The sequence below is a fragment of the Giraffa tippelskirchi genome, chromosome 5 (assembly GCF_054371585.1).
Source record: "Giraffa tippelskirchi isolate mGirTip1 chromosome 5, T2T-mGirTip1v1.2.pri, whole genome shotgun sequence".
Classification (NCBI taxonomy): domain Eukaryota; kingdom Metazoa; phylum Chordata; class Mammalia; order Artiodactyla; family Giraffidae; genus Giraffa; species Giraffa tippelskirchi.
This window is the reverse complement of record NC_137279.1, coordinates 114,759,981-114,777,609: the sequence shown is the minus strand read 5'-3', so window position 1 is coordinate 114,777,609 and position 17,629 is coordinate 114,759,981. Positions and strand designations below refer to the sequence as shown.

Genomic DNA, 17,629 nt, shown 5'->3' with positions numbered 1-17,629 from the left:
TTGAGACCCCATAAACTGTAGCCTCCAAGGCTCCTATGTCCATGGGGTTCTCTAGGCAAGAATACTGGAGTGGGTTGCCAGTTCCTTCTCCAGGGGATCTTCCCAGATAAGGTATTGAACCCATATTCCCTACTTGGCAGGCAGATTCTTTACCACTGAGCCACCAGGGAAGCCCATGACTGTTACTGGATATCTTTTCTCAATACAACTGTGGCAAATACTAGACAAGTTACATCCTGAAGGGAATGTTGGAGGAACCAAGTTAGTCACCCACCAGTCCTCCTGAAACACAAGGGCAGAGTGGCAAAGTCCAGGCTTCAAGGGAAATCTAAGTGATCCTGTAAGAACTGCAAAAGGGAAATTTTTGATAGTTCTGTGGGAAGCTGTGGCCTCTCTTCTCCTGCCTCTGTGTATCCTCAGCCAAAAGTCTGGTTTTGAATGTAGGAGTTAGGTCTAGTAGTTGGAAAGAAGATCTGGATAAACAGTAGAGAAGAAAAATGACAAGCAGTAACCCCTGGGCACTTCTGAATCTGTTCTTCTCCACATTCAGTAAGTTTCCTACATATGAACGAGTTCCATTCCAAGAGCATGTTTGTGAGTCCAGTTTGTTTGTAAGCTAAACAGAGTTAGCCTAGGTACCCAGCTAATACAATCAGTTGTGTATAGTACTGAACTGTAATAGGTTTAGAATACTTTTCAAACAAATAACACACAAAAAAGCAAAAAATAAAACTTTTAAAATTTATTTTTTAATTGGAGGAAAATTGTTTAACAATGAGGTATTGGTTTCTCCCATACAACAACACAAATCAGCCATAATTATACATATATTGCCTCCCTCCTGCCCTCAATCCCATCTCATTAGGTCATCACAGGGCACCAGGCTAGGCTCCCTATGTTACAGAGCAACTTCTCACCAGCTGTTGTACACATGGTAGTGTGTATATGTTGATGCTACTTTCTCTGTTTGTCCCACTCTTTCTTCCCCCACTGTCCACAAGTCCATTCTCTATATCTGCATCTTCATTCCTTCCATGAAATAGGTTCTTCAATACCTGTTTTCCAGATTCCATATATATGTGTTAATATACGATGTATGTTTTTCTCTTTCTGACTTACTTCACTCTGTGTAACAGGCTCTAGGTTCATCCACCTCACTACAACTGACTCAAATTCATTCTTTTTTAATTGCTGAGTAATATTCCATTCCAGGTTCCTATGCAATATTGTTCTTTACAGTATCAAACTTTGCTTCCATCATCCGTCACATCTGCAGCTGGGTGTTGTTTTTGCTTTGGCTCTGTCTCTTCATTCTTTCTGGAGTTATTTCTCCACTGATCTCCAGTAGCATATTGGGCACCTACCGACCTGGGGAGTTCATCTTTCAGAGTCCTATCTTTTTGCATTTTCATACTGTTCATGGGGTTCTCAAGGCAAGAATACTGAAGTGGTTTGCCAGTGCATTCTCCAGTGCTGTAAAGGACAATAATTCTTTAACTGTTCAATATTTCTTTAATTGAACAAATCAGCAATTTTTCTCCAATTAAAAAATAAATTTTAAAAGTTTTCTTTTTTCTTTTTTTATGTATTATTTGTGTGATAAGTACTATAAACCTATTACAATTCAGTTCAGATGCTGTAAAGAAAAATATTGCATAGGAACCTGGAATGCTAGGTTCATGAATCAAGGTAAATTGGAAGTGGTCAAACAGGAGATGGCAAGAGTGAACGTCAACATTCTAGGAATTAGCGAACTAAGATGGACTGGAATGGGTGAATTTAACTCAGATGACCATTTAACTCAGATGACCATTATATCTACCACTGTGGGCAAGAATGCCTTAGAAGAAATGGAGTAGCCATCATACAACAAAAGAGTACGAAATGCAGTCCTTGGATGCAATCTCAAAAACGACAGAATAATCTGTTTGTTTCCAAGGCAAACCATTCAATATCACGGTAATCCAAGTCTATGCCCAGACCAGTAATGCTGAAGAAGCTGAAGTTGAACGGTTCTATGAAGACCTACAAGACCTTTTAGAACTAACACCCAAAAAAGATATCCTTTTCATTATAGGGGACTGGAATGCAAAAGTAGGAAGTCAAGAAACACCTGGAGTTACAGGCAAATTTGGTCTTGGAGTACAAAATGAAGCAGGGCAAAGGCTAATAGAGTTTTGCCAAGAGAATGCACTGGTCATAGCAAACACCCTCTTCCAGCAACACAAGAGAAGACTACACATGGACATCACCAGATGGTCAACACCGAAATCAGATTGATTATATTCTTTGCAGCCAAAGATGGAGAAGCTCTATACAGTCAGCAAAAACAAGACCGGAAGCTGACTGTGGCTCAGATCATGAACTCCTTATCGCCAAATTCAGACTTAAATTGAAGAAAGTGGGGAAACCCACTAGACCATTCAGGTATGACCTAAATCAAATCCCTTATGATTATACAGTGGAAGTGAGAAATAGATTTAAGGGACTAGATGTGATAGAGTGCCTGATGAACTATGGATGGAGGTTTGTGACATTGTACAGGAGACAGGGATCAAGACCATCCCCAAGAAAAAGAAATGCCAAAAAGCAAAATGGCTGTCTGAGGAGGCCTTACAAATAGCTTTGAAAAGAAGAGAAGTGAAAAGCAAAGGAGAAAAGGAAAGATATACCCATTTGAATGCAGAGTTCCAAAGAATAGCAAGGAGAGATAAGAAAGCCTTCCTCAGTGATCATTGCAAAGAAATAGAGGAAAATAATAGGATGGGAAAGACTAGAGATCTCGTCAAGAAAATTAGAGATATCAAGGGAACATTTCATGCAAAGATGGGCTCAATAAATGACAGAAATGGGATGGACCTAACAGAAGCAGAAGATATTAAGAGGAGGTGGCAAGAATACACAGAAGAACTGTACAAAAAAGATCTTCACGACCCAGATAATCACGATGATGTGATCACTCACCTAGAGCCAGACATCCTGGAATGTGAAGTCAAGGGGGCCTTAGGAAGCATCACTAAGAACAAAGCTAGTGGAGGTGATGGAATTCCAGTTGAGCTATTTCAAATCCTAAAAGATGGTGCTGTGAAAGTGCTGCACTCAATATGCTAGCAAATTTGGAAAACTCAGCATGGTTTTGGAACTGGAAACATGGCCATGGGACTGGAAAAGGTCAGTTTTCATTCCAGTCCCATCACTTCATGGCAAATAGATGGGGAAACAATGGAAACAGTGACAGACTTGATTTCCTTGGGCTCCAAAATCACTGCAGATGGTGACTGCAGCCATGAAATTAAAGGACACTTGCTCCTTGGAAGAAAAGCTATGACCAACCTAGACAGCATATAAAAAAGCAGAGACATTCCTTTGCCAACAAAGGTCTGTCTAGTCAAAGATATGGTTTTTCCAGTAGTCATGTATGGGTGTGAGGGTTGGACCATAAAGAAAGGTGAACGCTGAAGAATTGATGCTTTTGAGCTGTGGTGTTGGAGAAGACTCTTGAGAGTCCCTTGGACTGCAAGGAGATCCAGCCAGTCCATCCTAAAGGAGATCTGTCTTGAATATTCATTGGAAAAACTGATGCTGAAGCTGAAACTCCAATACTTTGGCCACCTGATGTGAAGAACTAACTCATTGGGAAAGAACCTGATGCTGGGAATGATTGAAGGCAGGAGAAGAAGTGGACAAGAGAGGATGAGATAGTTGGATGGCATCACCAACTCGATGGACATGAGTTTGAGCAAGCTCCAGGAGTTGATGACAGACAGGGAAGCTTGGCATGCTGCAGTCCATGGGGTCGCAAAGAGTCAGACACAACTGAGAACTGAACTGAATGTTCCATTGTATATATGTACCACATCTTTATCCATTCTTCTGTCAACAGACATCTTAAACACAAAAATAAAGCATTTTAATCTTACAGTACTTTGGAAAGTTCAGTAGTACAGTAGAATAGCTGGCATACAGGAAGTGGCATTGAATGAAAAGGCAGAAAGAGTTACTGACTAGGGAAGGTGGAGATTGTAGAACTTAAGCATTTTCAGCAGTAAAAGACAGAGGTCGGGTTGCAATTTCACTCATGCTGTTGATAGCATCTTTGAAAATTCACAACTTGAAGTTTCTTCAAGTAATGTATAAGACTTACTGTCTTTGATTGTGAGACCTTCTTCAAGTAATGCCTATTGCTTTACTTTCACTTTCCAAATCTTGTGCTAGTTCTTGTTTTGCAAAATTACTCCAGAGAGACAAAGGGAATGGGATTCTGGGAAATGTAGTTGCATTTAACCGAGTTGATATGGCACAGTCTACCACAGCCCCAGAGGAAAAGACTAATTAATCATTCTTTGTTCATTAATTCAAGCAAAAACTTTATTGTGCCAGTGACACTCTAGGTATTCATTTTGCAGGGCTTAAAGCAGCCTTAATGAACTTGAATAATGGGAAATATAAGTGAATTTCAAACACCTAAATCCATAATTTTAGTGTAATATGTTGTAAGATAGTGTAATAATGGGAAAATGAGACCATGAGAGAAAATGACAGAGGAAGAAAATTTAAATTCTCAGAAAATACTTTGCTAAAGAATTGACATCTAACCTGAGACCTGGAAAAAAGTTCAAGACAATGTTTCAGCAAACAGGGAAAGATATTTCACAATGTCTTGAGAGGAGTTGAGGACACTTGTTACAGCCTACTCCTCACCTGCCATTTTATCTAGAATCTCAGAATTTTAATTTAACCCTTCACTAAAACTTATGATGTCAGGGTTACCACCCAGCCCCTAATCCAAGCCTGAATCTAAACCAAGTGCAGTGGTTAATTCACAGTCCTCATCTCACTTGATCACTCAGCATTACTTGTGCAGCTGATCACCTCCATTTTGAAACATTTTCTTCACCTGGCTTCCATTGTCTGTCTGTCTGCTAGGATGTGCCATGCTCCATGATAGCAAGGGTTTTGGCCTGTTCACTGACATATCTCTAGTGGCATGGATGATGTAAGTGGAGAGTAGACACTGAGTAACTAAGTACTTATTGAATGAATTATACTTTTTTTTTTTTTACATTCTCTCCCATTACATGTTGTTATAATATATTAAGTATAGTTCCCTGTGTTATATAATAGATCCTTGTTGGTCATCTATTTTATATATTGGAGTGTGTATTATTTAATCTCAAACTCCTAATTTATCCCTCTCGCCACCTCCCCTTTTGTAACCATAAGTTTGTTTTCTATGTTTGTGAATGTATTTGTTTCGTACATAGGTTCATTTGTACCATTTTTTTGATTCCACATATAAGTAATAACATGATATTTGTCTTTCTCTGTCTGGCTTCTCTTAGTATGGTAATCTCTAATATGATCATTTGTTGTTGCAAATAGCATTATTTCATTCTTTTTATGTCTGAGTAATATTCCTTTGTATATAGGTACCACATTTTCTTTATCCTTTCATTTGTTGATGAGATGAACACTTCAGTTACTTCCATATCTTGGCTATTGTAAATAGCGCTCCTATGAACATTAGGGTCCATATGTCTTTTTGAATTATATTCTTCTCTGGATCATATAATAGTTCTATTTTTGGCTTTTTAAGGAACCTCTGTACTGTTCTCCATAGTGACTATACCAACTTACATTCCCACCAACAGTATAGGAAGTTACCCTTTTCCCCACACCCTCTCCAGCATTTATTATTTATAGATTTTTTGATGTTGGACATTCTGACTGGTGTGAGGTGACACCTCATGGTAGTTTTGATTTGCATTTCTCTAATAATTAGTGGCATTAAGCATCTTTTCATGTGTCTTTTGGTTATCTGCATGTGTTCTTCGGAGAAATGTCTATTTAGATCTTCTTCCTGTTTTTTGATTGGGTTGTTTGCTTTTTTGATATTGAGGTATTTGTATATTTTATTTTACTTTTTATTGAAATATAGTTGATTTACAATGTTGTTTGTTTCAGATATACACAAAAGTGATTCAGTTATATATATATATATATATGTAAATAGATCCTTTTTACATTCTCTTCCATTTAAGGTTATTATATGATGCTGAGTAGAATTACTTGTACTATACAGTAGGTCTTTGTTGATTATTTATCTTATATATAGTAGTATGTATTTTTTTATCTCAATCTCCTAATTTATTCCTCTCTTTCCTCTCCTCATCCTCTCTAGTTTTTATTTAGTTTTTGCTGTTGGCTATTCTGACCTCTGTGAGGTGATATCTCATTGTAGTTTTGATTTGCATTTCTCTGATAATTAGCAGTGCTCAGCATCTTTTCATGTGGCTTTTGGCCATCTGCGTATGTCTTCTTTTCTAAATGTCTGTTTATGTCTTCTGCCCATTTTTTGATTTTTTTTTTAATATATTAAGCTGAGCTGTTTGTATATTTTGGAGACTAATCACTTGTCAGTCACATCATTTACAAATATTCTCTGATTCTGTATGTTGTCTTTTTGTTTATGGTTCCTTTGCTGTGCAAAACGTTTTATTTTAAATTTTAATTAGGTCCCATTTATTTACTTTTGTTTTTATTTCCATTATTCTGGGAGATAACTGAAAAAGATATTGCTGGCAATTTATGTCAAAGAGTGTTTTGCCTATTTTCCTTTAAGAGTTTTACAGTATCCAGTCTTATATTTAGATCTGAATTCCATTTTGAGTTTAATTTTGTGTATGGTGCCAAGGAGTATTCCAATTTCATGTTTTTGTTTTTACAAGTAGCTGTTCAGTTATCTCAGCACTATTTATTGAAGAGACTGCCTTTTCTCTATTGTATATTGTTGCTCCTTTTGTCATAGATTAATTGAACACTTGTGCAGGCTTATTTCCGGGCTTTCTGTTCCGTTGATCTATATTTCTGTTTTTGTGCCTGTACCATACCACTTTGATGACTGTAGCTTTGTAGTATAATCTTATGTCAGGGAGCCTGATTCTTCTAGCTCCATTTTTCTTTCTCAAATTGCTTTGGATATTTCAGGGTCATTTGTGTTTCTATACAAATTAAAAGTTTTTTTTGTTCTAGTTCTGTGAAAAATACCATTGGTAACTCGACAGATATTGCATTGAATTTATAGATTTCCTTGGGTAGTATAGTTATTTTGACAGTAGTTTTCCAATCCAAGAATGTGGCATATCTTGCCATTTGTTACATATCAGATTTCTTTCATCAGTGTCATAGTTGTTGGAGTACAGGTCTTTTGCCTCCTTAGTAGGTATATTCCTAGGTATTTTACTGTCTGTTTTTTAGTGCTCTGTCTAGGTTTGTCATAGTTTTTCTTCCAAGGAGCAAACATCTCTCAATTTCATGGCTGCAGTCACTATCTTCAGTGATTTTGGAGCCCAAGAAAATAAAGTCTGTCACTGTTTCCATTGTTTCCCCATCTATTTGCCATGAAATGATGGGACCAGATGCCATGATCTTAAGTTTTCTGAATGTTGAGTTTTAAGCCAACTTTTTCACTCTCCTCTTTCACTTTCATCAAGAGGCTCTTTAGTTCTTCACTTTCTGCCATAAGGGTGGTGTCATCTGTATCTCTGAAGTTATTGCTATTTCTCTTGGCAATCTTGATTTTAGCTTGTTAGTCATCCAGCTTGGCATTTCACATGATATACTCTGCATGTAAGTTAAATAAGCAGGGTGACAGTATACAGCCTTGGGGTGGCCGTACTCCTTTCCCTATTTGGAACCAGTCTGTTGTTCCACGTCTCATTCTAACAGTTGCTTCTTGACCTGCATATAGGTTTCTCAGGAGGCAGGTAAGGTGGTCTGGTAGTCCTCTCTCTTGAAGTATTTTCCACAGTTTGTTATGATCCATACAAAGACTTTAACATAGTCAATGAGGCAGAAGTCAATGTCTTTCTGGAATTCCCCTGCTTTTTCTATGATCCAGTGGATGTTGGCAATTTGATCTCTGGTACGTCTGCCTTTTCTAAATCCAGCTTGTACATCTGGAAGTTCTTGGTTCACATATTGTTGAAGCCTCACTTGAAGGATTTTGAGAATTACCTTGCTAGCATGTGAAATGAGTGCAATTGTTCAGTAGTTAAAATTCTTTGGCATTGCCCTTCTTTGGGATTGAAATGAAAACTGACCTCTTCCAGTGCTATGGCCACTACTGAGTTTTCCAAATTTGCTGGCATAATGAATGCAGCGTTTTCATAGCATCATCTTTTAGGATTTGAAATAGCTTAGCTAGAATTCCATCACCTCCACTAGCTTTGCCCATAGTAATGCTTTCTAAGGCCCACTTGACTTCACATTCCAGGATGTCTGGCTCTAGGTGGGTGACCACACCATCATGGTTTTCCAAATCATTAGACATTTTTGTACAGTTCTTCTGTGTATTCTTGCCACCTCTTCTTAATATCTTCTGCTTCTGTTAGGACTATGCCATTTCTGTCCTTTATTATGCTCATATTTTCATGAAATGTTCCCTTGGTACCTTTAATTTTCTTGAAGAGATCTCTGGTCTTTCCCATTCTATTGTTTTCCTCTATTTCTTTACCTTGTTCACTTAAGACTTTCTTATCTCTCCTTGCTATTCTTTGGAACTCTGCATTCAGATGGGTATATCATTCCTTTTGTTCTTTGCCTTTTGCTTACTTTCTTTTCTCAGTTATCTTTAAGGCCTCCTCAGATGACCATTTTGCCTTGTTGCATTTCTTTTTCTTGGGGATGGTTTTGATCACTGCCTCTCATACAGTGTTGTGAACCTCTGTCCATAGTTCTTCAGGCACTCTGTCTATCAGATCTAATCCCTTGAACCTATTTGTCATTTCCATTGTACAATTGTAAGGGATTTGATTTAGATCATACCTGAATGATCTAGTGGTTTTCCCTACTTTCTTCAATTTAAGTCTGAATGTTGCAATAAGGAATTCATGATCTGAGCCACAGTCAGCTCCCTGTCTTGTTTTTGCTGACTGTATAGAGCTTCTCCATCTTCAGCTGCAAAGAATATAATCAATCTGATTTCAGTATCGACCATGTGGTGATGTCCATGTGTAGAGTTGTCTCTTATGTTGTTGGAAGAGGGTGTTTGCTATGCCCAGTGCATTCTCTTGGTAAAACTGTGATAGCCATTGTCCTGCTTCATTTTGTACTCCAAGGCCAAACTTGCCTATTACTCCAGATATCTCTTGATTTCCTACTTTTGCATTCCAGTCTCCTATGATGAAAAGGACTTTTTTTTTTTAGTGTTCTATAAGATCTTTTAGGTTTGTCTAGTGTATAGTATGTAAGAGATTTGAGTATTAATTTTGCAGCCTGCAACTTTATCAAATACATTATTGAGCTTTACCAGCTTTCTGGTGGCATCTTCAGGATTTTCTATGTATAGTATCACATTACCTGCAAACAGTGACACTTTTACTACTTTTTCAATTTGGATTCATTCTATTTTTCTTCTCTTATTGCTGTAGCTATGACTTCCAAAACTGTGTTGAATAAATGTGGTGAGAATGGACATTCTTGTCTTGTTCCTGATCTTAGAGGAAATGTTTTCACCACTGAATATGATGTTAGCTGTGGGTTTGTCATATATGGCCTTTATTACATTAAAGTAGGTTCTCTCCATGCCCACTTTCTGGAGTTTTTATCATAAATGGATGATGAATTTTATCAAAAGTTTTTTCTGTACCTGTTGAGATGATTCATTTCATTTTTATTCAGTTTGTTAATGTGGCATATCACACTGATTTGCAGATATTGAAATATACTTACAGCCCTAAGATAAATCCTCCTTCATCATGGCATGTGATCCTTTTAATGTATTGTTGGGTTTGGTTTCCTAGTAATGTGGAAGATTTTAGAGGAAGTTTTGGTGGAGTGTTGAGGTCAAAGATCAGACTGGAGTAGGTTCAAGAGACACTGGAAGAAGAATTAATGGTAGCAACTTTAACTGTTTTGAGGAACGTTGCTTTAGAGGAGACATAAAATGGACAGTAGCTAAAGGGAGATATGGGGTGCAAAGGAGCTTTATTTTTTAAGAAATTTATATCTTGATGGGAAGGGTGTGATAAAGAATTGAAACCTGAATTTTCTGAATGGAGAGAGAGAATCACTGGAGTGATGTCTTTGAGGACAGGAGAGGAATGGGATTCCATGTGTAAGTGAATTGGTGGGCTTTGGACAGGAGCATGGATAGTTCATGTAATACCAAGAGGGAAGGATGTTGGTGCAGATGCAAGTACAAGAGTAGTTGTGGAGAAAGTCTGTGAATGGGCTCCTGTGACTTATCTCCAATGCTGGTGTCTTTTCCACCCCACCTGTAAATGCTGGAGTGCCCCAGGGCTCAGTCATTGACTTGCTTCTCCTACATTCATTTGCTAAAATGATCTTATTGAGTCCCATGACTTCAAATATGCTGCTCATTTCCAAACATTTTTATCCTCTCCTAACTTCTAAAACCACAGACTCATACCCAACTTCTTACCTGGTATCTATGCTTAGATGGCGAACAGGCATTTTAGACTTTATGTATCTACAAGTGAGCAGTTGACTTCTCATCTCCCTTCCCAAATCAGCTTTCACCATGTATGCATGACACCGTGCACTTGCTTGAACACAATTTAAGCCAAAATGTTGACATCAGTCCTAATGATTCTATTTTTCTCATCATTCCACATTAACATTTTAAATAAGGCTAGCAGTGACTTCAGAATATATCTAAGATACCAGTACTTCTTACACGTCCTGTGACATCATCCCAGTATGAGCCACCATTGTTTCTCATCTGAGTTATACGATCATGCTTTTATGATCTCTCTGTTCTCTCTGCATCTAGTTTTGTCTCTTTAGTAAAACTTCCACCAATAAACCACAATGACTCTTCAGAATGCCACTTTCCTGCTCAAATCTCTCCAATGGATTTTTGAGAAAATAAAATCTAAAGTTCTTTCCATTATCCACAAGGTCCTAGGTGATCTGGTTCAAGATTAGCTTTCTCTCTCATCATCTGCTCACCTTTCCCTTAGCTCACTTTGCTCTATAAGCAGATCTACCTGCCAAACAAAGCACATCCCACCCCTGGATTCTGCATTGGCTCTTCTCTCTGCCTGCCGTGCATTGCCCTGATATTCACATGGCTCCCTCCCTCGCTTCTTCAGGTCTGTGTTCAGATGTTCTCCAGAGGGGCCTTCTGCGGCTACCATGTCTAAAGTAACACTTTCTCTATCTCCTTCCTCTGCTCTGATTTTCCTTGCTGTATTTATCACTTCCTGAAATTTTCATATATATTCATCTGTCTCCCTGTTCTTGCCAATAAAAAGTTAGGCTCCACCAGAACTGAGAGTTGTGGTGTTTTACCACCACATACCTACAGCACCCATGCACATAGGTCAGTACTCAATACATGCATTGAATGAATGGGAGCTGTTAAAATTTGAAAACAGAAATGATATGATCAGGATTGGATGAAGGCAAAAATAGGAGGAGGCATCACAGTTGGGGGCTGGGCTCTTACACTAATCTTGGTGAGATGAGATTGACTTGGTTGACTTGGTGTAAGGTAGAAGCAATAGAGCTATTAAAAAGAGACTGATTTAAGTCTTCTCCCACTCGAAGTTGTACACCCCACTTTTTTTCAAGCTTCACTTCTCTGACCCATTTACAAATTTGGCCTCCTGGCAAAATACTTGTCAAATGTCTTGGCACATAGTGAGAGAATGCTAAAATTGGAAGTAGGCACAGAAATCATTAAATTTGATACCTTCCTCCTACAGATGAGAAAACTGAGTTCCAGAGAGATAGAGATTCCACTCAGAATCTCTTGACTTGGTAGTGAAAGGAGCCAAGACTCAACCTGCTTTGCCTTATTCGCCTGTGCTCTTTCATCTCCCTACTCATTGTATTATAGAACTGTAAGAAAAAAATGCATGTACTTTATAACATCTTAAGGACTTTGAAACTGCTGTTTTAAAAATAACTTGCTATGTGATCACAAGTTCAAGTTTGGCTTTTTGCACAACTTTAATTGTATTTTGGGCTGTGCTGAGAAGTCCCAAGAGAGTATATCAGGTTTTCACTGGAGTCTCTCTGTTCAGTGGCTTCAGACAGTGGGGCAGCAAGCAAAGGCATCATTCCAAGTTTGATTCCCTGTTTGCTTCATGATCCTCCTGGATAGCTACTTAATGTCATCTTTGAGGCAGGATCTCAAAAAGTGGGACTCTGTCCAGTGTTTTAAGGAAAATGCAAAATAAATTGAGTAGTATCAGTAGACCAGCCTGAAGAAAAATAAAATAACTTTTCCACACTAATGTAGATTCATTTCAACACTTATCATTAATGTAAATTTTCACCTTGAAAGCACCCAGGCAACAATATCTCAACATTAAGTGTAATAACTGCTGAGGGCACTTTCCCACCTCTCAACAAAACCACAGCATGCTTTCCCTCCCTCCTTCATATATTCAGGTCTAATTTGCGCAGGATTCAGAAGCACTTCACTCGTTCATGTAAATAGGCTGCTTGTTCCTGATGAGCTCATCACACGAAAGCTCCTTAAGAGCTTTCCTCTCCTTGGCAAGGTGATGTGTGATTCTGACACACAGGGTGAGAAAAGAAAAGGGGTAATTCACTTGGGACTGATGGCCTGAGAAGCTAAAGAATATATGGGTAGAAGCAGTATTGTTTCTCTTGACAACTACTTTCACGTCTACCAAAGTTTGTCTTTGGTTTATACCCCTTGAACCTGAGCAGTGCAGACTCTGAACAGGTTTGAGAGGTGTGGTTTTGGCCTCCCTTTGGTTCACTTTGGGCTTCTCTGGTGGCTCAGATGGTAAAGAATCTGCCTGCAACCCAGGAGTCCTGGTTTGATCCCTGGCTTGGGATGATCCCTTGGAGAAGGGAATGGCAACCCACTCCAGTATTCTTGCCTGGAGAATTCCATGGACAGAGGAGCCTGGCGGGCTACAGCCCATGGAGGGCTCACTTTTTCTTCCCATGCTGCATCCTCTCCCTGCCGGTCTATGCCAAAGCTGTTTATTTTTTAGCAATCTGAGAATATAAGGAAGAAAGCTGTTAGGGGTTGAATTGTCTCCTTCCAAAATTCATATTTATAGTTCTAACCTCCCAATACCTCAAACTCTGACCTTATTTGGAAATAGGGTCCTTGCATAGGTAATTTAGTTGAGGTCATAGTGCAGAAGGGTGGGACCCTAACCCACTATGACTGGTATCTTTATAAAAGGGAAATTTGGACATGCACAGGGAGAGTAGCATGTGGAAATTAGTGTCCCAAACCAAAGAACTACTATTAAACTCTGGGAGAGCCCTAGGGCCCTAGAAGATCTCTAGGGCCTTCTGAGGGAACATGGCTCTGATCACACTTTGATCTTGGATTTCTGCCTCTAGAACTGTCAAGACAAGACACTCCTATTGTGTAAGCCACAATGGTGTGTAGTACTTTTGTTACAGCAGCCCTAGAAAACTAATATAGGAGTTACTAATGGAGGAATTTGTTGTGGTTGAGTTGCTAAGTCACATCTAACTCGTTTGCGACCCCATGGACTGTAGCCCACCAGCCTCCTCTGTTCATGGAATTTCCTAGGCAAGAATACTGGAATGGATTGCCTATTCTTTCTCCAGGGGATCTTCCCAACCTGGGGATCGAACCTGTGTCTCTTTCTTTGGCAGGCAGATTATTTTTCGCTGAGCCACCAGGGAAGCCCAATGGAGGAATGGCAGAGTGTTATTTCCCAGGTTTAGCTCTGTCTAAGCTATAGCATCCTCTGTGAGCGTCTGAAATATACATGGGATCATGTCATCGCCCAGTTTAAAGCCCTCCAGTGGCTCTCTCCTCCCTCATTACTGGGCCCTCAAGATCAACCCAATCTGCCCGAAGAAGCTCTCTGACATGATCTCCTCTTACTGTTTTCCTTGTGACTCTGCAACCCCACTGCACCTTGCATGCATACTCAGTCATGTCTGACTCTTTGCCACTCCATGGACTGTAGCCTGTCAGGCTCCTCTGTCTGTGGGATTATCTCCACAAGAATACTGGACCTTACTATTCTACAAACTCTAAGCACATAGTTATTCACACCTTTTTTTCCTCTCTCACTTAATTTTGGGTTTTGTTCAAAACTAATTTCCTTAACCACCCTATGAAGAGTAACACTTATTTTGCTTTTTTCCTCCTTCAGTAACACCTCTCAGTACCTAATTCCATGTATCTCTTTATTGCTTGTCATCATCTGCAAGCATGTAAGCTTCTCAAGTGTAGGAACTGGCAGGTTTGTTGTTGTATCCTCAAAGCCTTTCAATGGTGGAATACATCGAAGGAGCTCAATGTATATTTCTTGAATGAACAGATGATTTGCCCCACACTTGGAGATATTATAATTTTAAAATCTCAACAGCTGTATTTCCACGGCATACTGGGTTGCTGCTTTCACTTTTCTGTTACTGTGAGATTGATTCCACTTCCTATGTGTCTGAAAGCACTCCTCCTTCTCTCATCCTTTCCCTGCACAGACTCCCAGGAAGGGCATTTCCTAAATGAGAAAGGACAGAAAATGAGCAACTCTGAGGAGTCATTCCTCTTATTATTGCCTATATCCTCTGCAAGAGTCTGGAACACGACAAATAATTGACTTAAGGAATCAACAAGAAACTATTTTTTTTAATCTTTTTTTTTTAAACAACTAAATTTTAATCAACTAAATTTCACCAAAAGTAACCTATGCTTTTCAGGTGAACCTCGTACTTGGCTTAAAAGAGCTTTCAGTTTACCCAGTTGCTAAGATGGTCCCCAGTGATCTCTTTGTCCAGGTATTCAGGCTGTGTATAATCCCTTCCTTCTCCTTGAATGTGAGGTGGTTTAGTAGCTCACTTTCTAAGGAGTAGAATAGATCAAGGTGATGGGCTGTTACTTCTGAGATTAAGTATAAAGAGAGTAGCTTACACCTTGAGTGCTCTTGCCCTCTCCCTCTTGGATGGTATGATTTTAGGAAAAGCCAGCTGCCATCTTGTAAGTCAGTCATGTAGAGAGGCCCACGTGACTGATCTTGAAAGCTCATTCTCCCCTACTTGAGCTGTGAGATGACTGCAGCCCTGGGTGACTGTTTTGAGGGCTTATGGGAGATTCTGAGCCAGAAACCCCCACTAATATATTCCCTGATTCCTGGCCCACAGAAACTGTGGGAAAATAGATGTTTTTTGGGAAAAAAGATGTTTTTTGTCCTCCATGGATAAGGGTTGGACTCATTTCTTACATAGAAGTAGACAACTAATATATCATGTGCTGTGTTTGATTTGTGGTCATCAATTTTAAAGGCCTTCTAATGTGAAAAGTTATCTTAAGATGATTCTTCTAAAGGTAAATATACATATATACAAGAGGTTTTTTTTTATGCCTGAATTTAGCCTGTAACGTTTATTTTTGTATATTAAATGGCCCAAATGCAAATAATATGAAAGCTTTGTTTATACATGTTGCCCCATTTGATCCTCATGAACACTGTCTGAAATAAGGTGCTTCATCACCCCATCTTAACTAAAGAGAAGCTGAGGAGCAAGCAGTGTAAGCAGTTTGCCCAGGGTCATACAGCCAGTATGTGGTGGAGCCCGACAGTCCAGTTCTAAAGCTGAGGCCTTGACCATTAATCTATGCTGTTGCTTAGACAAAAAGGTTGATTAGAATATTAAAATAGGTCACATTGCTTTAAAAACTAGTTCTAGCTCTTGTGTAGAAGAGTTATTCAACCAGAACGAGAGTTTTCATGATTCAAAGATGCAATGTTACCAACCTTTGAATTCTCAGAATTAAATGAGATGAAATTTTTTTAAAACATTCAAATGAGGAGATAAAACCTAATTTATTAAAAATTTACCCTCATGGAGGCAAGGTCATTCAAATCACTAGAAAATCCAAAGGCATTTGCTGATCAGACTTTGAGACATTATTAAATTTATTGACACATTTCAAACACATCAGTATGTGCTGACAGCAAGAAGTAGGAGGATTTTGACCCAGTTGTGCTGCCTCTTGACCTAGGACCTCAGCAAATGCCCACCGTGTAGATAGAAGCTCCTCTGGAGAAAGGCCTTAGGAATTCTGAGAAATTGGATGTTCCTGTGCGTTGTTGTTCCATAGATGAAGGTTGCCCTACCTGCCTTTCAGGGTTGTGCTGCTCCATATTCAGTGAGATGAAGTCTGAAAAGATTCCATGAGCTGTAGATCCCAAATGTAGGGATACTTATTTTGTTTATCATTGGCAGAAGGAAAATGTACTAAATGCAGATCATGTGCATTCTGCTGCCTGTGGGCATGGAGCAGTAACAACTGAAAAGTACTGCTGGGGCAGCCCAGGTGGTGTGATGTCCAGAGCACACATGCCTAAGCAATTAATTCAGAAGGAGAGAAAGGTGGCTGGTGTCATGACAGCAGCCAAGAACTGGCCAGTCTCCAGTGCCACCTCAAGGAGCTGTGGCTTCTGAGGTTCAGTTGCAACCACCCACACAGAACTCAACTGCTAGAGTCAAAGCACATTTAGCTCTTCAGCCATAGAACCTAGGGCCAGCGCCTGCCCACAGGTCCCCACACAGGATTGCTGGGGACTGTTCACTCCACGAACGTTCCTCGGCTTCCAGCATGTGCCAGTGGATGGGTACGAAGGGTACCATGGTGCACACGGCAGACCCATGGATCTGCCCCTGTGCCACTGACAGCCACAAAATGATTGTGCAAAGAATTTTGAGCACAGCTGAACAGAGATTTGACTGTCCTAGTTAGTACTAGCATGTTCTAAAACCTCTATATGTTGGTGAAGTCTTTTGTTTCTTCTGTGGTTCAGAATAACTTCATAAAACCATGGAGCCTAGATAGAAATAATGATTTTCAACTGGTTAACCCCTTCATTCTCAGAGACAAAGATTCAGGGGTTCTCTGTGCTTTCTCCAGGGTTGCCCCGCTGGAGAGGGGCCAGGACTGTGCCTGCAGAGGGGGTCCATTATTCTGGGGTTTACCCCCCACCCCCGGGCACAGCGTGGACCCCAGTGTCCATTAGCAGACAGGGCGAGGAGTGATCTGTGTTCATTCTGTTTCTGCTCTGAGGTCTCTCAATGTCTGGGTCACTGTGATTGTACTGTGCCTAGAAATTCTGGAACTTCTGACAGAGCCAGTCTAGAGTGCTTCAAGAGGAGTTGTTTTTCTGTCACTATTTCCCTGAATCCTGTCTAACTGATGTCACTTAACTTGAGAAAGGATTCCTTTTGACCTCTTTTTAGGGACTTGTTCATTACTTAGAATAAGATACCTTCCAAAGTCTGCCAGACACTAGAGCATAACATTTCTAATCAGAGCTCAACCAATCCCAGAAAACTAGTTTCACTGAAAAAGGAAGTGACTAATGGACTAAGTCTAAATGATTATGAGGTGGGTGATAATCCTATTTTCCTAGTCAAAAATAATGTAGAGCTGTTAAATTCAACTTCTGAGGTTGTTTGTGGGTTTGAATATTAATCTTCCTGAACACACACCTTTTTATTCCACCTGTAATTTGAATGCTCAAAATGTAATCATGTGTAAGAAAACATGAGCTTTAGTATTTAAAATTAAAGCTTCCAGTTCATAATCTGGTCCCTAAGCATTTTATATTTCATCAGGGAAAGGGGATCA

At 39.5% G+C, this 17,629-nt stretch overlaps 1 long non-coding RNA gene across 1 annotated transcript in view; it reads left to right on the top strand.

The window, feature by feature from the left end:
• The first annotated feature begins 9,234 nt into the window (after nucleotides 1–9,234).
• Nucleotides 9,235–17,629, top strand: part of LOC145507379 (uncharacterized) — a 58,360-nt gene continuing 49,965 nt past the window's right edge. The window contains exon 1 of the long non-coding RNA XR_014054806.1: nucleotides 9,235–9,508. This is a non-coding gene — a long non-coding RNA (uncharacterized LOC145507379). The remainder of the gene's footprint in view (nucleotides 9,509–17,629) is intronic.